Below are 19,968 nucleotides of genomic sequence, written 5' to 3'. Positions count from 1 at the left end.
ATTACATAACACTATAGGTTTTTGTGTGCCATTAGTGAAATCTATAGATTTTTAAAATATTGTCATTTTATTCTTATATTTTCTCCCTCTTTAAATCCTTTAATTTTTTATATTATTGCACTAATACTGACACAGGCTACAACATGGATGACTAGAAGTACATGTTGACCAGAAGTTTACTTTTGTTTTTTCAAATCATGTTTATGAGGTATGATTTACATATAATGAAACACTAATTTTAAGTGTATAGTTCAATATTTTAATAACTATATATATCCATGTAACCACCACCACAATCAAGATATAGAAAATACCTGTCCCCCTCAAACTTCCTACATGCCTCTTCACAGTTCATCCCACCCCCCTTTACCCATCCACCATCCCTCAGCCACCACTGATCTGCTTTCTGTCACTGTGGATTAGTTTTCCCTGTTTTAGAATTTAATACAAATGATTCCCATACAATATACGCTTCTTTCGACTGGCATCATGTTTTTAAGATTCATCTATATTGTTATGTGCATAGATAGTTCACTTGTGTTGCTTAACAATATTCCATTATTTAGATTCACCTCAACTGGTTTATTCTTTCATTTGTTAATAGGCATTTGGGTTGTTTCCATGTTTTCAAGTACAAATCTTTGTATGGACATAAATGTTCATTTCTCTTAGGGAAACACAAAGGAGTAGAATTGCTGGGTCACAGGGGAGTGGATGTTTAATTTTGTGAGAAACTGCCCAGTTGTTTTTGAAAGTGTGTCATTTTCTATTTCTACCAGCAATATATGAGGCTTCCACTGGCCCCACATCCTTGTCTACTTGCTTGTTGTCATTCTTTTAAATTTTAGCCATTTGTGGGTATACAGTGGCATCTCATCATTTTAACTTTGATGTTAAAATGATGAATGTTTCTAACATACATAAAGTGTGAATACGGTAATACACATATAGCTTCCAAAATAAATCACTATATATATATTGGCAGGATCGCCCCAAATGTTCACTGGTCATGATACACAACAAAACCCTTGGAGATATACGCAGTAATGTCCAGGTCACTGCCTTAAGTGCCAGCTACCACACCACTTACGAATTTGTTTTTTCAGATACTACAGCATGAAGGTTTTAGAGTTTAAAATATTATATTTTTAAGGAGTTTAGGGAGGAGAAAGAATGATTTTCTTGGTTTTACTTCTAACTTTGGTAGGTGCTAGCAGAGGCTGCCTGTCCACTGGGGTAGTGAGGAGACTATGCAGCGTGTTTTTGCTCCAGAGTTGCACCCTGTAGTGACAGCTTTGGTTTCACCTGTGATTGAAGTTCATTTGCACAGAGGGTGCCCCTGAAGAAAAACACATTTCCCCTTCCAGCATTGCCCAGGAGGCAGCTGGGCCCCAGCAGTTTCTTGGGCACTTTACTTGCCATTCACACTAAAGTTTAGGGACACTCATCTGTCATTTGACAGCTTGTTGGCAGAAAAACAACAGTGCAAATACCAAGAAACCTCAGCAGTAAGTCAGTTTCAAGCAGGTCAGATGCCCTGTAATATGCTCAGTGTGATAGTTTAATCAGAGAATCATGTGGTATTATTGCTTCTGCCTCAGAGGAAGAGACTTTTTTCTTTTCAAGAAAGCGCTTTTCAGATAGCTATTAGGTTGTTGAATGAGGAACTGCACAAAAGAAATGCTGGCTCCTTGTGGTCTTTCAGATCATTAAAAAGTGACCCAGGTGGCAAAACCAGTTATCATTTTCTCAGCTGCAGTAGATAAAAGAGCAAGATTGGACACCAATCTGTGGCTACATGATGGCAAAACCATCAGCCCAGAGCAAAAGAGGGTTCATCAATTCCGTGGAAAATATGGAGTCAACGTGATTACTTGGCATTGTGCAGGTGCCAACCTGTTGATTTGACTGATTTTGCTTTTCAGATGTTGATCTAGTCTTGAAAAGTCTCATACACCCAAACTCACTGATCCTGTTTTTCTCTCTCTTGCAGCACCTTGTACATATAGGATAAAACTCTTGAGGTACCCAGCTGGAAAAGGAAAAGTTGAGGGGATGTGAGGCCAGTTCCCTGCTAGGGTGAAAAGAGTTCCAAGACATTGTTAGCAATAATTAGTGATCAACCATCTGAACGCTTTTTAGTTTCATTATAATACAGGAATTATTAAGAAATAATTTTTAGGCAGATAGAAAGGGCAAAAGGAATTCCTTTAAAGGCTTTTTCTTTTAATAAACCAATCCCCAAACCATTTATTTTCTAACAGAAAATGGCTTGAAGGGCCAGGCTGGCAAGATTTGATACGCAAATCCTGGCCATTAGAAATGGTCCACCCAATATGGCGACTCCTGCCTTCTTCTTCTTGTCACCAGGTGTGCCAAGGAGTCATGGCCACCTCCAAATAACACCGTGTGTTCAGAACATCACGGTGACTCATATTTGCGTATTAAAAGGGTAAGGTAGGAGGGCCAGGTTTTTCACGGGCTACATAAATGACACACCTCATCAAAACCAATCCCCTGGGCCCTGTGCAAACCAGACACCGCCTCCTACAGCATCCCAGTATAAGCAATCACTTTTCCACCGCACATGAGGTTTCTCTTTACTCGAGTCTCCCCTCTCTCTGTCTCTGTACAGGGAAGCTGTTTTCTTCTTCCTTCCTTCTTCTTGCCTAATAAACTCTCTGCTCCTTGAAACCACTCCATGTGTATCCATGTTGTGTTATTTTATCTAAATTGGCGTGAGACCAAGGACCCTAGTATTCCTCCAGTCATTGAAGCCATATCAGTTATTTAGTGTACTTAAATTATAGTCCGTCCCAACGTTCCTTCTTTTCTTGCCAAGAAAACATGTGGCCTAATCACAATCCCCCTAGAATGTGTGGCTGCTGCAGTAGAAAAATGCTGTAGATCAACAAGCATTTTCTCTAAACACGCTGCTTCTCTCCTCTAATGCCTAGAATGAAATGGGTCCTTAAATAGGCCCCCATGACAGCAATGCACAATAGTGGCTTCTAGGAGCAGATGGGTAAGGAGAGAACTAAAAGAAGAAGGTAGGTGGCTAAGAGAAAGACTTTGGCTTAAGAAAAGTAGATTTCAGAAGCTACAAAGTGAGCTAAGGAAGTCTCTTGAATTGTGGTTTAAATACTGAAATAACAGGTATGTCAATGTTGGAAACAAGAACAACTTCCCTTGGCAGAGGTGTCTTAGTCTGTTTGTGCTGCTTGTACAAAATACCTGAAACTGAGTATAAAGAAACTTATTGCTCCCAGTTCTGGAGTCTGGGGAGTCCAAGATCCAGGTGCTGCAGGTTTGGTGTCTGGTGAAGGCCCATTTTACAAAGATAGCTCTGTCTAGGTGTCCTCGTATGGTGGAAGGGATGGATAGGGGCAAAAGGGGATGAACAGCGTCCTCATGCATCAAAGAAATGAAAGGGCAAAAGGGAACACCCTAAACTAGTTATCCCCAGCCCTTTTCTAGGGTACAAATACGTTCATAAAGGCAGACCCCTCATGACTTGATCACTGCCTAAAAGGTCTTTCCCACCTCTTAATACCATCACAATGGAGATTAAGTTTCAATAGTGAATATTGGGGGCACTGATACTATAGAAAAAGGAAAAGCAACTGTGGGTTTGGACAAACCACTTAACTTCTCTAGGCTCCCTCTGTTAATTGAGGAAATCGGGTCTCAGCTTCTAAAGTTTTTCTTGATCTCCTTCTGCAAGCAAAAGTTAATCCAGAAGCCCAAAAAGTAAAACAGATAGAAGGGGTGTTGTTCTCATGATAGAGGTTTTTGGGGAGGTAGGCTTGCTGTTGAAGTTCAAGCTCCTTTACCTCTCTGACTTAGTCCCAGAAGGGACTTCTTGGTGCATCTTTCAATAGCACTGTGGTAAATCATTTTTAGGGGTTGTTTCAGTTTCAATGTTATATAATCCTAGTGGTTCTCAAAGTGTGATCCCAGAAGCATCATTATTAGACATGCAAATTTTCAAGTGACTCCTCATACTTAATGAGTCAGACACTCTGGGGATGGGCCCCAGCAATCTGTGTTTTAAAAGCCCCTCAGGGGATTGTAGTACACCTCTTTGAGAGCCATTGTATTGCTCCCTGATGCTAAAGAGCTGTGTTCCTTCCGAACAGTTGCCAATACTGAGACCAACCAAAGAGAACTGAGTAGACTGGGGTGAGCAAAGGAAGAAGCAAGTGGAGAAAGAACTTAGGAACAACTGTGAATTTCTCCTGAGAATCGGATACCAGAGAGCTGCTCAAGACACTGCCCTGCCAAGTCTTTAGATCCTATAAGAAGAGTTGGGAAACAAGTACATCCTCAGCATCTGTAATGTCTGGGTTTTAAAAAGCAGTGACAAAGGACATTTCAACATGCAATTGAAACAACATGCTCTTGAAAAAAATGTGCCCTGCCTGGCCCTGTCCTCCCCACTGTTGCCTAGTGATCCCCCTTCCATGATATTTGTTTGGTTAATTTATACAGAGATATGGATGAAATGGGGCCCCATAATAATGTCGATGATAACTGTGATGACAATAATAGCACTAGCTAGAGAATGGCAGGCACTGTGCTAATTTTATATGGGTTTTCTTATTCAATCCTTATAATATCTTTATGAGGGACTATTGTTATCTACAGTTTTATAGGTTAAAAAAAACAAGGTTGGGAAAGGTCAAGTAACTTGTGTAGCAGGCAAAATAATGGCTTCCCAAAGATGCCCACATCCTGATTCCTGAAAACTGTGAATTGTTATATTACATATCAAAGGGACTTTGCAGATGTTATTAAAAACGGTGAAATGGGGAGATTATCTTAGATTATCTAGAAGGGTCCAAAACAGTCACAAGAGTCCTTGTAAGAGGGAGGCAGGAGGGTCAGAATCAGAGAAGGAGATATGATAATGGAAGCAAAAGTCAGAGTGATGTAGCCACAGTCCAAGTAATGTGGGCAACCTCTAAAGGCTGGAAAAGGCAAGAAGCTGATTCTCCCCTACAGCGTCCAGAAAGAACAGATTTCTGCAACACCTTCATTTTAGCCACATGAGACCCATTTTTGACTTCTGACCTCCAGAGTTGTAAAAAAACTGTATTTTTTTAAGCTACTGTTTGCATTAATTTTTTACAGCAGCAATAGGAAACGTAATACATTTGTCAAGGTCACACAGCCGTTAGGTCATAGGGGCAGGGATATAACCTCACACTGTCTGATTCCAGAACCCACCCTCAATTTGAATCCTTGCAAAGGTATTCAGGATCTACCCTACAGGGATGTGAATGTCAAGTGAGATGAAGACACATGGATATTCTCTCCCAAGTTGTCTTCTTTCCTCATCAATCACCAATCTAGCTATGAGAAGGCTCTTTATTTCTTGGATAAGGCTTTATGGCAAACAGGGGGACATTCCACATGGATTACTTTAACTCCTCCTCTAAATGTGTTACTAGCTGAATTTGCCAATGGAGCAGGATTCCTCTTTGGGTAGTAGAACTGTCTCCATGTTTAAGTGCTTCACAATAGGTTGCTTGCTAAGTGAAAGATGGTTTTTCTCTTGCTTCCTGAATGAACAATCTACAGGGGTAGGTGCTAGTCAAACACATTCACTTCTTCACTTTCAAGGGAACCACCAGTTCCTGCTTACCTGAACATTCTAGAAGGAAGCAGCAAGGAATTGTTTTCACAAGTCATGTCCCACCTTCATGGCTATCTTCTCTGAGGTTCTTTCTTAACTGTAATGTGGGGATGGTATTGTTTGCTCCAAGCACCACACAGACTCTTCCTGAAGATCTATGAGTTTATAGATGTGGAAATGCTTTCAAAACTCAAAAACTTCAGCTCTGCCAAATGCTTATTATTGTTTCCTTAACAGATTCCTTATTGCCACCTTTTAACTTCATTGTCAGTGCAAAAATAAAAAGTGTTGACAGGCTGGATGGAATCTTGTGACTCAGGCATTTGGTGTCTGTGGGAGAGTGAGGAGGAAGGAGAAGTTAGCAATTGGAGACACTTAAGAAATTGGAGAAAAACCCTAGCTCAAGGAGTTGAAATCAGGATAAATTCATACAGAAAAACTTCAAAGTATATGCTTTTTCTAGTGTTCAAGATTGAAAATGAGAAGTACCTTTCCAATAATTGGCCTTCAAAGCATTTATGAAGACATTATCAACACATTTAAGATGGGGAACCCCATGGGAACCTAAGCATTTTCAAAAATCTCATTGCTGGCAGTAAGATGTGAAAAATGAAAAGAGGAACATTTAATTTCTTCTCATCCTTCAGGATCTAATTGAAGTCACATATCCTTTCTGAAGGATTCCCTAACCACCCCAGCTCATGGGAATGTTTCATTGTGTAGACATGCCATGTTTCATCTCTGCCATTCATGGGCACTTGGCATTCACTGTGTGTCAGGAATTTTATTGTTTGAAAACCAACTGGATTTTAAGCTGTGTGCTCTATGTCCTCCCAGGGCTTAGAATAATACAGACTACATTGGATCAGGTGATGTATTCAATTTCTAGAAAGCTTTTGCTTACAACTAAAGGACTCACAACCTGTCGCCTTGTGGCTTTTCCTAAGCTTTTGGTATCATCCTGCTGGCTCCCTCATTCTAACTCTTTTCCTTTGATTTACTGTCATTTTTTCTTTATCCTCTATCAGCTTCCTGTTGGTAGCCCAAAGTCAGAATCCTGGATCTTGAAGCACACGCTGTGGCATACCAGACAAATCCTTGCTTCTGGACCAAGGCACCCATTTCCCCAACTGCTGGGAATATTGGCAGATAATGGCTCTCAGGAGAGTCATGTTCTAAGTGCTGCTCAGGAGAGCCACCTTACCCAAGGTCACACTTCTTCCTCAGTGTGTGTGCATTAAAAAAATGTGGAACATAAAGTCCCCCGCCTCAAGGTGGTTCAACTCTGAAGGGCCACCCCAGCTCAAGAACTCCCTGTGCGATTGGCTGAGTACTTTAGTATGACTATATTGCAGCTTAACTCCCCCCTCGGCCAATCTATCCTGCTTCCTTCACTTCCCCAGAAGTGAGGCTCCTGAGAGCTCTTCCCAATATACTTCCTGCTTACAAACCTCCCCGTTGAGTCTGTTTCCTAGAGAAGCTGCTCTATGACAGATCTTATGTATAAATGAGAAGACAAACAGTGTCCACACCAGTGAGGATTGTTGGAGGCCTGCCTCACCTAAAGTCAAGCCAGACCAATCTGGCCACAGCTACCAATTCCTCGCAGTGAACACAGCCATCATCCTGGCCATCACATGCCAGAAAGGTGAAGTTTGGCTACTCCTGGTCGCCATCATTACTGCCCAGTAGAAGTTTCTGTGCCAATGGAAACGTATTCTACATCTTTCCTGTCCAATGCAATAACCAATAGCTACTTGTGGCTACTGAGCACTAGAAATGCTATGGTGACTAAGGAATTTAATTTTTTACTTTCATTTTTATTTTATTTTAGTCTCACTTTGTTGACCAGACTGGAGGGCAGTGGTGTGATCTCGGCTCACTGCAACCCCTACTTCCTGGGTTCAAGTGATTCTCATGCCTCAGTCTCCCGAGTAGCTGGGACTGCAAGTGCTTGCCACCATACATGGCGCTTTTTTTTTTTTTTTTTTGAGGTGGAGTCTCACTCTGCACCCAGGCTGGAGTACAGTGGCATGATCTCGGGTCACTGCAACCTCCACCTCCCTAATTCAAGCAATTCCCCTGCCTCAGCCTCCCAAGTAGCTGGGATTGCAGCCACATGCCACCACATCCAGCTAATTTTTTGTATTTTTAGTGCAGACAGGGTTTTACCACGTTGGCCAGATTGGTCTCGACCTCCTGACCTCAGGCAATCCGCCTGATTTTTTGTATTTGTAGTAGAGACAAGGTTTTGCCATGTTGGCCAGGATGGTCTCAAATGCCTGACCTAAAGTGATCCACCCGCCTTAGCCTCCCAGAGTGCTGAGATTACAGGCATGAGCCACTACACCCAGCTAGGAATTTAAATTTTATTGTTAATTAATTTATATTTAAATAGCCACATGTGTGTGATGGCTACCATATTGCACAGAGCAGCTTAAGATGATGGGCTGCTTTACAGAGGGAATGTCACAACAGCTCCATTTCCATATGCCTTTACTTCCACCACCCCATGATCTGGAAACACTTGGTCTGACCCTTAAAAATCATTCTAATGAGGCATATCTAGGAACTGTGTACTAGTGATGTCTAATTATAAACTGGCCCAATAATGATTCTGAACATTGTTAAATCTGAGTGCCAGAGAACTCTGTTGTAAGTTTAAGTTGATTACAGCGCAAAAATCTAGTAATAATCACTCACTTTAATTTCTATTACCCTGGTGGCCCTTAAAGGAGTTTCTCATTTAGGTAGAGAGATGTAACATCTATCTGTGTATAAATTTAAATTAAGGAATTCCCTTTTCTCGATTTTATACTTGTATAGATTTGATGAATGCTTACTTCTTTTCCATTTGCTCTCTATAATCTCGGGGACTTTGCTTTATGTTTTGTATATAAGAAAAGGAAAAAAGGAGCAAGAGATAGCTTCCAGCTTGAGGTGGGAAGGTTCACAGCTTGGAGACCCACGGGAGACCTTTAGTCCTGCCCTGTTCCTTAAACAGGAATGATATCTTTTTACTGACCCAGAAATGTCACATGGGACCCACAGTGAGAGCACGTAGCCACACCTTGCCAACCTTGTGACCACTCCTGCAAAAACATGTACGTGCATACCGTATAGATAAGAAGTCGTTGGCATCAGCCTGCCTACCAAGGACCAACCCTTACAAAATCAGGCTGTTCTACTAAGTGAAACTGAAGTTGAATTCAATGCAATTTGAAAATATTTTATTTACTTAAAGCCTAGAAGGCTGGTGTGTGAAGAAGAATCCAGGGACAGGAGATGGTTGTTAAATTTGTACATTTTTCTTTCTTGTTGCAATTTTATCTTTTCCGAGAAATTTAATGAAGACTCCAGAGAAAAGAATTAAATGTCTGCTGGTTCAATTACCAAATAATGAAAAGGTCGAAAGGAGCACCATGCACTGTGTGCTGTGCTGCTAGATCAGCCTATTCTTAGAGTAAAATTCTTTTCCGTGCTGTTCACAGTCGCATTTTGCCACCCACAAACTGTACAGATGAGTGTTGGTGTGAGAAGCAAAAACCACGAGCTGGTACAGATCGTCCTCCACAAGGTGAAAGGGTCTTGGTCCCTGGGGAGCATCTCATGACACCCACGCAGGAGTGATGGGCAGAGTAGAGGCCATGGATTTCAGGAGGGACCAGTCTGTTGTTAAATCCACACTCTGAGAAGATTCTAATCATCCTTGGTGCCGAATACATTTTTAACCAGCCTGTTCTTAGGACCACATGCAGGGGAAGCCTCGGGAGCAAAACAGACTTGCGAGCGAGGATTTCAAGGGCTCCCAGCAGTCCCTGACAGCATTTGGAAAGCCACCCCTGTCCCCAACCTGCCCCAGTTGTACATAGAAAAGAAAGATTACTGTAACACACACATCCTCTACAGAGGCTAAAACCAAAGATAAACTACGATGCTTTGGAATTCATTAGAACTTTGGTTTTAATGTTTTAAAAATCAAGCCTCCAGGAGACTGAGGCAGGAGAATCGCTTGAACCTGGGAGGCAGAGTTTGCAGTGAGCCAAGATCGCGCCACTGCACTCCAACCTGGGTGAAAGAGCAAGACTCCATCCCCCCACTGCCCCTACCCAAAAAATCAAGCCTTCCTAGAAATACTAGGTGAGGGAAGGGAAGAGGCAGTTAAGTATAGACTCCTTTCACCTCAGCACCATGGTGACAGTCTCCCTGCTCATGCTGGGACCACCCCAAACACCTTTTACCACCAAAACTGAAAGACTCAATGAGCAAGTCATCATATAGCTTCTTTTTCAGCTTTAAATCAAGTTCTCTTTTGGTTATATAAGAGAAAAGCCTCGTTTTTAGGAAATACACACTGAAATGCTTAATGATAAAGGGCTATGGCTATGATATATATAACTGACCCGTAGAAAAAGCGTGTGTCTCTATATCTCTGGACATATATGTATGTTTTCATATACATACATGTATATATGTTCATATACTTACATGTGTGTTCATATACATACACGTGTGCTCATGTGTTCATATACATGTGTGTATTTTTCATATATACATTCATGTTCATATAAATGTGTGTATATGTTCATAAACGTGTGTGATCATATACATATATGTATACATATTAATATTAATGTATGTTTGCATGTGGTGGGAAGACAAACTAGAACAAATGATAAAGCAAACGGGGTGAAATGTAAACAATAGGTGAAGCCAGGGAAAGGGAATTTGAGTAGTCTTTGAGCTATTTTTATTTCTTTATTTGCTTATTAGAGATAGGGATTTGCTATGTTGCTGACGCTGGAGTACAGGGGCTATTCACAGGCACAGTCACAGTGTACTTGCACCTGCTATGGCTGGAGACAGGATTATGGCTCAGAAAGGTGAGAATATCTCTAGCTAATTTCTTCCTCTTTTTCCTTAAAGTACTATATCCAAGGATATTAGATGTTTAAGGTTGTAAAAGTAACTAAAGTATCTCCAACCACTTTAAAATATATGAAAAACAAACTATATGAAGGAAAGAAAACTCCCAAATTATTTACTCCACTCTTTTATTTTATTTTTTGGTCTCTTGTATAAGATACAACAGGATCAATACCTTATTAAAAATCAAATCTCTTTGAATATAGGAAGAGACCTTGATTATTACTGTTTCTCCTGTATTGCCCAACAACAGAAATGTAGAGTGCAATTGAGTAAAGATATGAATAAATGAATAAGCAGCACCAAAAACAAAGTTCTAAACAACCCCTCACCTTAAAAATTCATTTTAAAATCTACTAATATCTAAGCAGAGGCGTTGTTATCTATGAAGTTCTCTATACATATTTTTATCCTCCTCTTCTCTATTCTTTTTTAGACCTCTCTATCTAAAGCTTACTAGGGCCATTAGGACAGTGAAAACGTAAGGTACAAAATGGGAGAAGCTATTTGCTACATACATAACTGACATAGGATTAATATCTAGAAAATAGAATTCGTTCCTACAAATAAATTAGAATTAGACAAACAATTCAAAAGAAAAATTGTCAAAAACCTGAATAGGCATTTTACTGAAGAGAAGCACAAATGGCCAAAATACTTGCAAATATGTTCAAAGTCATAAGCAAGTGGAAAAAACAAAACCACAAAGATCCTGTCATAACCACCAGATTGGCAAAAATTTCAAAGTCTGACAATATCAAAGTGCTAACAAAGACATGGAACAATGGCACCCATATACTGCTGGAGGGAATAAAAACTGGCACAGCCACTTTGGAAAACAATTTGGCATTATATAGCAAAGTCGAAGGTATGCACACCCTATGACCCAACAATTCCACTCCTGTGTATGCCTGAGAAACTTCAGCAGAGACGCAGTGGAGACTGTGTGCAAAAATATTCATAATAATACTTTTATAATGGAAGCCATCCAAAGTCTGCCAACAGAACTAAAAACTTGAGGCATATCATATCACGAGACACTCTATAGCACTGAAAATGTATAAACAACAGCTGTATGCATCAACAAATATGGCCCTCAGGAACACGATGTTGGGTGAAAAAAAAGCAAATTGCAGGAGAATGCATACATTATGAGCCCATTCATGGAAAGTTCATAAGTGATATGTTTTTAGGAATAGAAATATATGTGGTAAAAGTATAAAGAATAAGAGAACAATAAAGAAAAATTCACAGTAGTGACTACCTCTGTTCAGGGCAAAAAAGTAATGCGATCAGGACAAGGTACACGGGCCTTTAAAGAAAATGCTGATGGTCTATTTCTTAAAACAGGAAGTAAGCACACATTCTTTGTATTGTTATTCTTTACACTATATATATTTACAAATATTATTTGCAGTGTAGTCAATATTTAATAAAAATGACATTTAAGAATTAGTAAAGAAACAAATGACTGAAAATATTTTCTTCAGGACTTGCTGGAAGCAGAAAAGAGAATACAACAACCTACCCATCCATTAGGCTCTGACAATCTTTCCCTCCAAACATGCCAGAGTTGTCTACTTGTCTCTTGGTTCCTCTTTGCTCACTTACGTCAAAACCAACCATCACTCAGAGGTACCAGTTGTCCGGGCCTGGAGGAGGGTTTCATGATGCTCATCTGAAGCAGCAGCCAAGCTTTTCTCTCTACCTGTCATCCTATCCCTCATTAAAATTCAGGCCTCCTCCAGGTATGAATGACAAGCGCATTACCCTGTTCACACGGGTGCACACATATCCAATTTCTGCAGTTTGGGTTATTATTACATCCAAATATTACTGAAAGCCATTATTACCTGACTCTTGACTTTGATTTATTTTATAATATTTGTACACATTTCATAATGATAATAGAGCACTACATTTAAAACAAATCTTCTCCCTCTCCTCCAATCAGAACCTGAAATCTTAAAAAGCTCCTCGAAACACAGACACCTGCCTCTTCCTCTTACTACAACCATGTAGCAACAGCCCCTTAAACCAAAAGCAAAATTTAAAGTGAATGGTGCAGCTATTGTCATTACAGCACTTAAAAAGAAAAAAATAAATCTAGCTGCAGTGAAACATTACTCCTCACCCGGATAATTAAAGAAAACATTCATGTCTCCCTTCCTCTGCCCCAGCACCATCTGCCACCCAGTGGATGGGAAGGGAGAAGGTTTTGCTACAATTTCAGTATCATGACAATTAAAAAAATTAATTTTTTCATATCAATCACTACAGGGAAATCAGGCTTGATTGGCAGTAACATTCCAATACAGCAAAAATTAGAAACTGGTTTTATTAGTCCATTTTCACACTGCTGATAAAGACATACCTAAGCCTGCATAATTTATAAAGAAAAAGGGGTTTAATGGACTCACAGTTCCATGTAGCTGGGGAGGCCTCACAATCATGGTGGAAGGCAAAAAGCACGTCTTACATGGTGGCAGACAAGAGAGAACGAGAGCCAAGCAAAAGGGGTTTCCCGTTATAAAATCATCAGCTCTTGTGAGACTTATTCACTACCATGAAACAGTATGGAGAAAACTGCTCCCATGACTCAGTTATCTCCCACCGGGTCCCTCCTACAACACATGGCAATAAAGGGAACTACAATTCAAGATGAGATTGGGGTGTAGACATAGCCAAACCATATCACTGGTTAAAAAAAAAAATTATTCTAAATGACCTACCTGGAAGACTCCATCACTGGGTACCCTGAGGTATACTAAAGACCCACTTGGTAACTGCCTTAAAAATACAACCACTGGCTGGGCACCGTGGCTCACGCCTGTAATCCCAGCACTCTGGGAGGCTGAGGCGGGTGGATCACGAGGTCAGGAGATCGCGACCATCCTGGCTAACACAGTGAAACCCTGTCTCTACTAAAAAAAAAAAAAAAATACAAAAAATTAGCCGGGCGTAGTGGTGGGCCCCTGTAGTCCCAGCTACTCGGGAGGCTGAGGCAGGAGAATGGCATGAACCCAGGAGGTGGAACTTGCAGTGAGCCTAGATCGCGCCACTGCAGTCCAGCCTGGGTGACAGAGCCAGACTCCGTCTCAAAAAAAAAAAAAAAAAAAAAAATACAACCACTTACCTCAGCATACTGTGCTACTGTACTGAACTGGCTTCAACTGCATAAACTCTCCTAGCTCCAGCCTGTACAGCAAAAAATGACAGGATTCCTGATCCACAACCAACATCTAGAACCACCTAAAAGGAAAGAAGACAAAAAAAAAAAAGTGTGAAAACACAAACAAGGGCTTGGCTACTGGCACAAAGCCAGCTTTGGGTGTTGAGGTCAGACTTATTATAATAACACTAGCTTTGATGTTTCTAGTGGCCTTACCTTGGCAAGGTTATGAATCTTTGTGAGACTTGTTTTTCTCACATGTTAAATGGGGTTAATAACAAACACTCTTAGAATTGGATATAGAGATTAAATAATATGAAAGTATGCAAAGCACTTGGCACATAATTGGTGTTTCACAAATTATTGCTATTATTATAGTTTCTTTGTAACATGGATTCCTTTGAGGATGCTTAGGGCCAAGAGAAGTAGTGTCACAAATGGGCTTGCTCCACCAATTCTATCAGCATAAACAAATGAAAACTGTGGCAAATAACTTTTGGAATGATATACCTAGGTTTAGAAATCACTGAAGATAGTCTTGAAAAATTCAAAAATGAAGGGTGCGCTTTTGTACCAGGCCCTCTCCATAAAGCTGGGGAGGTTTCTATGGAGGGTAGGAGCAGATGAAGGTAGTGAAGTGATGAAATTTGTCTTCCACTCTCTGTGTTCAGACCTGGATCTTAGATCAAGAAAACCACCATTTACTGGCATAAAAAGGCCAACACTTAACCCTGCATGCAAGGGGTGGATGGTATGTGGTCAAACCCCCTCCGCAAGCACTGCTGGAGCTAAGGCCTGAATCTCAGCCTGATCATTGAAATTTCAAGTTACTGTATTTCTGTCTCATTGATGCCTTTTAGTCTCAGCATCTTTTGGCACTAGCTTTGAACAAGACATTTTCCTTGGCTTTACCTCCTCACAATAACAATATGAATAGACAACATTATTATGCTGATGTAATAGGAAAAGAAATAAACCCTGAAAATCGGAGACATCGAACAATCACCTCAAGTTCAGCTGGCAATAAATAGGGAGGCTAAGAGTTGACTCTGAACATGTCTGCCTTCATGCTCATGTTTTGTATTATAATACATCGCTTGCTGACATTCATCTTCTATAAAACTGACATTTCAACACAGCAATACCAATTAGACAACGGTTGACAAGGAAACAAAGTAATATGTTTTGTTGGAAAATTCAGAAAAGTTAAAAAAATTATAGCAGGAAAAATTTGCCAAAAAACAAGAAATATTAAGGGTTGTGTGTGTGTGTGTGTGTGTGTGTGCATTTTAACTGCAATATCACACTGTGATGACACAGATACTGTGCCATTATTCTAAGAGAACATGCTGTTAGTAATGGGTTCACAGTGCTCACTTATATTAATCTGGAGCTGTGGCTGTATTCCATACAGTTTCCTAGGGTTTGGGTAATTAGGAGCATTACCAATTTAAAATGTCATCCAGGCTCCAAAATTGGCTATCAGGCTGTCCATACTTCTAGAAATTTTAGTATTCTCTTTTCCTCATCCTCCCCAGGAAATACATCATCTTCATGTGGCCACGGTCTGTTACAAGAACACTCACAACTGCCATTGAAGAAATGGAGGCTGTTAAGTTGGAGAATGCAATCCACGGTCCCAAAGAAAAATGTACTACATTCAGAAGAAACTTTCTAGAACTTTCTTCAATTACAAGTACAACACCTTAGATTTCAAGTTCAGCCCAAGGTATGATGCAAAGTTAAGAGACAATGGAAATTGCACCTGGATGCCCTGGGAACAGGTGCCCTGGAATGTGTAAATGAAGTTCTTTATCTAATGTATTAAAATGGCACGAAGCACATCTTAGAGCAGTGTTTTCCAGTTCTCGTGATGCTGCAGACTAAAAACTAAAGGAACATCTTACCATTAGCAGAGAGATGGGGGAAAGGAAACAGGGAGAAAGAAAAAGAGACAGAGATGGGAGGGAGCCTTATGTGGTGAGTTAGGCTTTTGGAAAATTGGTCCATTTGGTAAAAAGATACTTCAACAGACCCAGGTCATATCTAGAGAAGTAGTGACAAATTATAAGTTGAGAAAATTTTCTAAAAATGCAAAAGCCAAAGTAACTTTAATCATTTGGCTATTTCAAAACAGAGTTAGGCCTTGAAAAAGAATCCAATCCTTTGCTAGCACTGTCCAGATAAGTCCATCTGCTGCCCACTTATGTGGATATTAAAAAATCTTGACAAGTAAATTTTCAGTCATGCAATGGGAAGAGACAGTGAGGAGGTAGAGGGACATTTCCCCTTCTCTACATAAGCCGTGCAGCTTTGGAAAACAAAGCCTTGGAGGACCAGGGATAAATTCTGTGGGAAAAAAAAAACTAATAGTCAAAGCAAATATTTAGGCTGTAATGGAAATACACCACCTCAGCCCTTTCCACCTGTGGTTTCCAAGACTGTGGAAGAAGAAAAGTCATTAACATGGGTAATTCCATTATGCTTTCTTACGTAGCACCTTAGGAAGCATTGGAGCTGCATCTAATTGTATTTATTTGTTCTTATAGAGATAATATTGAGCTCATTTCTTATTCTACCATTGGTAGATCATCACAGAAGTGGATATATTTCAGGAACTTGGCAGACATTAAGTTATACTTTCATGCTCTGGGAAAAAATACCTCCCCTCAGGCAGAGGCAAAATAGAGTAACTAAATATCCTTGTATATGTAGAGCAGTTTACAGTTTCCAAAGGATGTTTGCCTGACATTATCTATCAGATCCTCATGCCTCTCGGGAATACAGAGTACATATAGTTTTGTGCCCATTTTATTGATAAGCTGAGGCTCAGAGACACTAAGTAGCCAGCCCAAGTAGGTAGCATTGGCAGAATTGGGATGAAAATCCAGCGTTTAGCTCTTTGCACCACTCTTGCTCTCTTTTTGTGCAGAAAAAAAAAAAGAAATGAGTGGACTGTGAAGAGATGCATATCTGGCCATGTCACACTTCTAATAGTTCCACACATCCGGAGGAGAAGAAGGAGAAGGTCTCTCTGGTACGTTGTCCATAGTCCTGAGCCATCCAGTAATGACTGACCTTTCTGGCCTCTTCTTTTGTACTTCTCTCCCTTCTTCCACACACACCCTGGGCTAGGAATCATGTCCCTTTACTTCATTCTGTGCTCCCTCATGAGCAATTCTCTGTGGCAGTGGGAGCCATTACCCCATACCAAATGTTCACGCTCTCTCAGAATGCAGCTGCCGGGAAGCAGCTGCCTACCCAAGACTACATCTCTCCACCCCTTTGCATCTACTTGCATGGCCAGTGGAATGTGAGGCAAAGTGATGAGTGTCACTTCTGGACCAAGGTGGCTAAAGTTCCGGCATACATTCCCTGCACTGAAGATGAAAACAGCCTGAATCTCTGGATCACCACTTTGGGAAGAGCCACTCAGAACGCACTGGACATGTCATGAGCAAGAAATAAATTTTATTATGATAAACAACTGAAATTTGGGGATCATTTTAGTAGTAGTTGGCATCCACTGATCAATACATTTCCCTTAGATAACATTCCCTCCTCTCATTTTTCTACCTGGGAAACATCCTTCCAGACCTAGCTCAATCTCATAACTCAGGGATGCGTTCCCTGATTCCCCAGTCAGGGTAGGCTGGGCCCTCTGGCACCTTTGCATGTCACTCTCTAACAGCACTTATCACAGGATATGACAAGTAGTTCTTTACATGGTTGTCTTTCCTGCTTAGCCTGTGAGCTTACCAAAGACAGGAATCACATCACCTCTCAGAACCTAGTGAGCACAGTAGGAAATATAAAAACCATTAATAAATACTTGTTGCCTAAATGGCTGAATGGGATGGCCCAAGATAGCAGTCTTTTAATTCCAACATCACTTTGAAATATCTTTGGAAAAGGCCTATGACTTTTGTCTAACATTTGGACTCCGGGAATGCTCTTGCATCACAAGGCAGCACCCAAAGAGGTTGAGCTCAGGATGCCCTTGCCTTATTCAAGATTCACAGCCTATGATGTTTCACTCAACCTTCCATGTCTTCTGCATTCGGGCCTCTTTCTTATTTCTTGGCCTCCAAGTCACCCCATGCATCTGACACTTTTCACTCTTGATCTTCATGATCTCTACTCTTCTTCCTTGACTATCATTGGAACACGATCACCCTTCTGACTAGCTGAGGTAGCCTTCCGCCAGTTCTTCGTGCCTGAACACAGGCCTTCTTAGAAGACTTTAGGCTCATTCCTGCCACAGGCCTTAGTACATACTGTTCCTTTTGCTTGCTATGCTCTCCATTACGCCCAATCTGCTTTCAGTCTGCGGTCATTTTCTTTCACCTACTCAGTGACTATTGTGCTGGATATTTTCTATTTGCTTCTCCAGATCTATCCTCCACTCTTCTCATCCTGGTCTTTGGCAGGAGCCTGATCTATATAGACTGTTACAATGGCCTTCCTTGCCACTGGATTCTAGTTGGGATACGTCAAGAGAAATGACAATAGGAGATCAGAGGGGGTGAGGACAGTGAGGTCAGATTATTTATTCTTTTGGCTCCCTTTCTTCTGTGTCTCCATGGATTGTGAGTTTACTGAAGTCACAGTTCCTGTTGGGCTCCCATGTCTTACAGCTCTGATATTATGTCACATTTCCAGTAACTACCTTTAGGTCCAGATAGAATAACAGGTCCACATTCTTGCTGGTAACAGAGTGCTTCACTATCCCTCCTTTATTCTCCTAACTCTGCCTACATCTTTGTAAATAGTCATGTTATTTTTAACTCTCATAAAACACCCTGTGTGATGGTTAACACTGAGTGTGAACTTGCTTGAAGAATACAAAGTATTCATCCTGGGTGTGTCTGTGTGGGTTTTGCCAAAAGATATTAACATTTGAGTCAGTGGTCTGGTGAAGGTGGATTCACCCCTAATCTGGTAGGCACAATCTAATCAGCTTCCAGCAAATATAAAGTAGCCAGAAAAACTTGAAAAGGAGAGACTGGCCTAGCCCCCCAGCCTACGTCTTTCTCCTGTGCTGGATGCTTCCTGCCCTTGGACATCAGACTCCCAGTTCTTCAGTTTTGGGACTCAGACTGGCTCTCCTTGCTCCTCAGCTTGCAGACAGCCTATTGTGGGACCTTGTGATCATGTAAGTTAATACTTAATAAACTCCCTTTTAGATAGATAGATACATAGATAGATACATAGATAGATAGATGCATAGATACATAGGTAGATTATATAGATATAGATATGGATATATTTCCAATTAGCTCTGTCCCTCTCAGAGAACCCTAATACACCCTGTCATGTGTGCTGTCTGTCTCCTGCAGGGACCCTGGCTGTTAAACCAACTCATCCTTAAGGTCACAAACACCTCCATCTTTTAATCATCAGTGTAGGGAAAGTATGCTGGACCATTAACCACCTTGGCCCAGAAGTGACACTCATCACTTCCTCTTACGTTCCATTGGCCATGCATGTAGGTGCAAGGAGGTGGGGAGATGTCGTCTTGGCTAAGTCACAAACATCTCCCCTGGTCTTTGCTGTCCCACCATGCTAGGTCCTCCTGTTGTATACTTTCTTATCAGCATCTCTTCATACTCTTTCTTCATAAATTCACCAGAATTATAATTTTTCATGTAATGAGTGATTATTTGATTAATATCTGCTCTCTCTCCTGGATAGTAATCTTCATTAAAGGAGAGACCCCATCTGTTTCTCACTATTGAATCTGAATGTAGTACAGGATCTGGTGCACAGTAGAGACACTCACTAAATCTTTATTGAACAAACTGAGGAATGAAAATATCCCTCACTACCACAAATAGAGGACAGATTCATGATCCAGAAAACATGGTAAAAATCTGTTACCTTGCTGAGAAGCCACCTTATACCAGCATAAGTCCTCTCCAACCTAGTTAAATTAAGAATCTTTCAAAGGATGACTTTCTTTTGACCTTGCCATATTCTCCCTATATTACCATCCAGTTACGTCTTGTGGACAATTACCTTCCAGAGAGGGAATTCATCCTCAGCTCCCTGTTGGATACACAGGCAGTGATGGTAGACATGGCTCTTTTTTGGCTTATACATAGTGGCACCCGAAAATAGTACGAAATCCCTGGCAGGACTAACTGGGAAAAGTCAACAACTGGTCCATGTAATCGTGGCCAAATGTCCTGGGAATTTATTGGTAAGAAAAGTTTTAAAAATATTAGAAAGA

The 19,968-nt window shown here is 40.8% G+C and overlaps 1 pseudogene; it reads right to left on the bottom strand.

Moving 5' to 3' along the window:
- LOC100975933 (histone-arginine methyltransferase CARM1-like) overlaps positions 1 to 19,968 on the bottom strand; it is a 107,390-nt pseudogene that overhangs the window by 72,121 nt on the left and 15,301 nt on the right.

This window comes from Pan paniscus, chromosome 11 (assembly GCF_029289425.2).
Source record: "Pan paniscus chromosome 11, NHGRI_mPanPan1-v2.0_pri, whole genome shotgun sequence".
Lineage (NCBI taxonomy): Eukaryota > Metazoa > Chordata > Mammalia > Primates > Hominidae > Pan > Pan paniscus.
The sequence above is the reverse complement of the archived record's forward strand: the minus strand, read 5'-3'. Positions and strand labels throughout refer to the sequence as shown.